The sequence below is a fragment of the Oncorhynchus masou genome, unplaced genomic scaffold (genome assembly GCF_036934945.1).
Source record: "Oncorhynchus masou masou isolate Uvic2021 unplaced genomic scaffold, UVic_Omas_1.1 unplaced_scaffold_2714, whole genome shotgun sequence".
Classification (NCBI taxonomy): domain Eukaryota; kingdom Metazoa; phylum Chordata; class Actinopteri; order Salmoniformes; family Salmonidae; genus Oncorhynchus; species Oncorhynchus masou.
This window is the reverse complement of record NW_027009148.1, coordinates 47501-53278: the sequence shown is the minus strand read 5'-3', so window position 1 is coordinate 53278 and position 5778 is coordinate 47501. Positions and strand designations below refer to the sequence as shown.

The 5778-nt window shown below is 40.5% G+C and overlaps 1 pseudogene; it reads left to right on the top strand.

The window, feature by feature from the left end:
- Positions 1-1847: 1847 nt before the first annotated feature.
- Positions 1848-5778, top strand: part of LOC135533843 (dermatopontin-like) — a 6465-nt pseudogene continuing 2534 nt past the window's right edge.

The window sequence follows — 5778 nt, the reverse complement described above, 5'->3', positions numbered from 1 at the left end:
CAAATTATTATGATTTGTTACGTTTGCTATGGTTATTTGAAACAGGTTATTCGAGACGAAAACAAAAGGAAGGAGGTTTGTCGGGAGAATGGGGTGGTCGTATAACGCGAATGTCTAGCAACCAAAATGTTAGCATTTTAGCAACATTGCAACTACTTAGCATGTTAGCTGACCCTTCCCCTACAAATTGTAATTAATACATACAAAATGTAACAAATCATACTAAATGGATTGCGCTACATACATTATAAGGTCATTTCTAATTGAGCTGACAAACGCAGCATTTACTGTGAATGCAGTCCATGCTAACGCAGGAGCATTGCCTTTTAAATTTCAATGGTAAACTTCTGCGATATGGACCTATCCTCCCCATTTAGTCCTATAGCTGCTGGCTGGGCCACTGTTGCCATGACAAAGGGCTACAGATCCCTGTGCTCTCAGCGCTCCAGGTTAAATGTTGGTCAAACTGTTCTGTTGTGATGACAACCGGCTATATGGACTTTAAACACACGACACAGTGTTTACATCAAGTCACCAGAGGAGAGGAGGAGGAGAGAAGACGAGAGGAGAGGAGGAGAGAAGACGAAAGAAGAGGGGGAGAGAAGACGAAAGGAGAGGGGGAGAGAAGACGAAAGGAGAGAAGACGAGAGGAGAGGAGGAGAGAAGATGAAAGGAGAGGGGGAGAGAAGACGAGAGGAGAGAGGAAGAGAGGAGGACAGAGGAAGAGAGGAGGAGGAGAGGAGGAAAGGAAGAGGGGAGGAGGAGAGAAGACTAAAGGAGAGGAGGAGAGAAGACGAAAGGAGAGGAGGAGATAAGACGAAAGGAGAGGGGGAGAGAAGACGAAAGGAGAGAAGATGAGAGGAGAGGAGGAGAGAAGACGAAAGGAGAGGGGGAGAGAAGACGAAAGGAGAGAAGACGAGAGGAGAGGAGGAGAGAGGAAGAGAGGAGGAGGAGAGGAGGAAAGGAAGAGGGGAGGAGGAGAGAAGACGAAAGGAGAGGAGGAGAGAAGATGAAAGGAGAGGAGGAGAGAAGATGAAAGGAGAGGGGGAGAGAAGACGAAAGGAGTGGGGGAGAGAAGACGAAAGAAGAGGAGGAGAGAAGATGAGGGGAGAGGAGGAGAGAAGACGAGAGGAAGAGAGGAGGACAGAGGAAGAGAGGAGGAGGAGAGGAGGACAGGAAGAGGGGGGAGGAGGAGGAGAGAAGACGAAAGGAGAGGAGGAGGGAAGACGAAAGGAGAGGAGGAGAGAAGACGAGAGGAGAGGAGGAGAGAAGACTAGAGGAGAGGAGGATAGGACAGGAGGAGAGGAGGAGGATAGGACAGGAGGGGAGGAGGAGGATAGGACAGGAGGAGAGGAGGAGGATAGGACAGGAGGGGAGGAGGAGGATAGGACAGGAGGGGAGGAGGGAAGACGAAAGGAGAGGAGGAGAGAAGACGAGAGGAGAGGAAGAGAGAAGACTAGAGGAGAGGAGGATAGGACAGGAGGAGAGGAGGAGGATAGGACAGGAGGGGAGGAGGAGGATAGGACAGGAGGGGAGGAGGAGGATAGGACAGGAGGGGAGGAGGAGGATAGGACAGGAGGGGAGGAGGAGGATAGGACAGGAGGGGAGGGGAGGAGAAAATATGAGAATATTGTTAATAATCTCATCTTTCCTCGATGTAATGATAACTGCCTCATTTTCAGCTCTTGGATGTCAATTGTGTTGAAAGGATGAATTCATCTTAATTTGTTTAAGTGATCTGTAGTCAACTGTGGCAATGAAGACATTACAACTCTGTATCCTTAGTTTCTGAGACAAATCCTTTGAGAGTCTTGGCCAACTATATTATGGGTCTTTGGATCATAAAGTTTATTTTACAAGTTGTATTTCAGGTCTTCAACATGCGGCAACAATGGTCTGGTGGCGGGGGTGATGAGCAAGTACTTTGAGCCAGTCCTGGACCGTGAGTGGTCGTTCTACTGCTGTCGCTACAGCCGCCGCTGCCCCTACTCCTGCTGGTAAGTCCCCTACGTCTAACCCAAACCAACCTTAACCTAACCCTAACCAATCTAACCTAACCCTAACCAACCAACCAAACCAACCTTAACCTAACCCTAACCAATCTAACCTAACCCTAACCAACCTTAACCTAACCCTAACCAACCTTAACCTAACCCTAACCAATCTAACCTAACCCTAACCAACATTAACCTAACCGTAACCAACCTTAACCTAACCCTAACCAATCTAACCTAACCCTAACCAACATTAACCTAACCCTAACCAACCTTAACCTAACCCTATCCAACCTTAACCTAACCCTATCCAACCTTAACCTAACCCTAACCAACCTTAACCTAACCCTAACCAACCTTAACCTAACCCTAACCAATCTAACCTAACCCTAACCAAACTTAACCTAACCCTAACCAATTTAACCTAACCCTAACCCAACCTTAACCTAACCCTAACCAACCTTAACCTAACCCTAACCCAACCTTAACCTAACCCTAACCAACCTTAACCTAACCCTATCCAACCTTAACCTAACCCTAACCCTAACCCAACCTTAACCTAACCCTAACCAACCTTACCTTAACCCTAACCAACCTTACCCTAACCCTACCTTAACCTAACCCAACCTTACCCTAAACCTACCCAAACTTACCCTAACCCTAACCAACCTTAACCTAACCCTAACCCAACCTTACCCTAACCAACCTTAACCTAACCCTAACCCAACCTTACCCTAACCCTACCCAACCTTACCCTAACCCTAACCCTACCCAACCTAACCCCAACCAACCTAAACCTAACCCTAACCAACCCTAACCACTATGTGGTTACAATATGTAGTTACACTACACTATGTGGTTACACTATGTGGTTACACTATGTAGTTACACTATGTAGTTACACTACACTATGTGGTTACACTATGTAGTTACACTACACTATGTAGTTACACTATGTAGTTACACTACACTATGTAGTTACACTATGTAGTTACACAACACTATGTAGTTATACTATGTGGTTACACTATGTAGTTACGCTATGTAGTTACACTATGTAGTTACACTCTGTAGTTACACTATGTAGTTACACTACACTATGTATTTACACTCTGTAGTTACACTACAGTATGTAGTTACACTATGTAGTTACACTATGTGGTTACACTATGTAGTTACACTATGTAGCTAAACTATGTAGTTACACTACACTATGTAGTTACACTATGTAGTTACACTACACTATGTGGTTACACTATGTAGTTACACTACACTATGTGGTTACACTATGTAGTTACACTATGTAGTTACACTATGTTGTTACACTATGTGGTTACACTATGTAGTTACACTACACTATGTAGTTACACTATGTAGTTACACTATGTAGTTACACTACACTATGTAGTTACACTATGTAGTTACACTATGTAGTTACACTACACTATGTAGTTATACTATGTGGTTACACTATGTAGTTACGCTATGTAGTTACACTATGTAGTTACACTCTGTAGTTACACTATGTAGTTACACTACACTATGTATTTACACTCTGTAGTTACACTACAGTATGTAGTTACACTATGTAGTTACACTACACTATGTGGTTACACTATGTAGTTACACTATGTAGTTACACTATGTTGTTACACTATGTGGTTACACTATGTAGTTACACTACACTATGTAGTTACACTATGTAGTTACACTACACTATGTAGTTACACTATGTAGTTACACTATGTAGTTACACTACACTATGTAGTTATACTATGTGGTTACACTATGTAGTTACGCTATGTAGTTACACTATGTAGTTACACTCTGTAGTTACACTATGTAGTTACACTACAGTATGTAGTTACACTATGTAGTTACACTATGTGGTTACACTATGTAGTTACACTATGTAGCTACACTATGTAGTTACACTACACTATGTAGTTACACTATGTAGTTACACTACACTATGTGGTTACACTATGTAGTTACACTACACTATGTGGTTACACTATGTAGTTACACTATGTAGTTACACTATGTAGTTACACTATCTCGATACACTATGTGGTTACACTATGTAGTTACACTACACTATGTAGTTACACTATGTAGTTACACTACACTATGTAGTTACACTATGTAGTTACACTATGTCGTTACACTATGTGGTTACACTATGTAGTTACACTACACTATGTAGTTACACGATGTAGTTACACGATGTAGTTACACTATGTCGTTACACTATGTGGTTACACTATGTAGTTACACTACACTATGTGGTTACACTATGTAGTTACACTATGTAGTGACACTCTGTAGTTACACTACACTATGTAGTTACACTACGTAGTTACACTATGTATTTACACTATGTAGTTACACTATGTGGTTACACTATGTAGTTACACTATGTGGTTACACTATGCAGTTACAATATGTAGTTACACTACACTATGTAGTTACACTATGTGGTTATACTATGTAGTTACACTATGTAGTTACACTACACTATGTAGTTACACTATGTAGTTGCACAACACAATGTAGTTACACTATGTAGTTGCACTACACTATGAAGTTACACTATGTAGTTACACTACGCAATTACTCTACACTATGTAGTTGCACTACACTATGAAGTTACACTATGTAGTTACACTATACTATGTAGTTACACTATGTAGTTACACTACACATAAAGTTACACTCTGTAGTTACACTATGTAGTTACACTATGTAGTTGCACTATGCAGTTACACTATGTAGTTACACTATGTAGTTACACGACACTATGTAGTTACACTGTGTAGTTACACTATGTAGTTACACTATGTAGTTACACTACACTATGTAGTTACACTATGTAGTTACACTACACTATGTAGTTACTCTACACTATGTAGTTACAATCTGTAGTTACACTATGTAGTTACACTATGTAGTTACACTACACTATGAAGTTACACTACACTATGAAGTTACACTATGTAGTTACACTGCACTATGGAGTTACACTATGTAGTTACACTACACTATGTAGTTACACTATGTAGTTACACTATGTAGTTACACTATGTGGTTCCACTATGTGGTTCCACTATGTGGTTACACTATGTAGTTACACTATGTAGTTACACTATGTCGTTACACTATGTGGTTACACTATGTAGTTACACTACACTATGTAGTTACACGATGTAGTTACACTATGTAGTTACACTATGTCGTTACACTATGTGGTTACACTCTGTAGTTACACTACACTATGTAGTTACACTACACTATGTGGTTACACTATGTAGTTACACTATGTATTTACACTATGTAGTTACACTATGTGGTTACACTATGTAGTTACACTATGTGGTTACACTATGCAGTTACACTATGTAGTTACACTACACTATGTAGTTACACTATGTAGTTGCACAACACTATGTAGTTACACTATGTAGTTGCACTACACTATGAAGTTACACTATGTAGTTACACTATGCAATTACACTACACTATGTAGTTGCACTACACTATGAAGTTACACTATGTAGTTACACTATGCAGTTACACTACACTATGTAGTTACACTATGTAGTTACACTATGTAGTTACACTACACATAAAGTTACACTCTGTAGTTACACTATGTAGTTACACTATGTAGTTGCACTATGTAGTTACACTATATAGTTACACGACACTATGTAGTTACACTGTGTAGTTACACTATGTAGTTACACTATGTAGTTACACTACACTATGTAGTTACACTATGTAG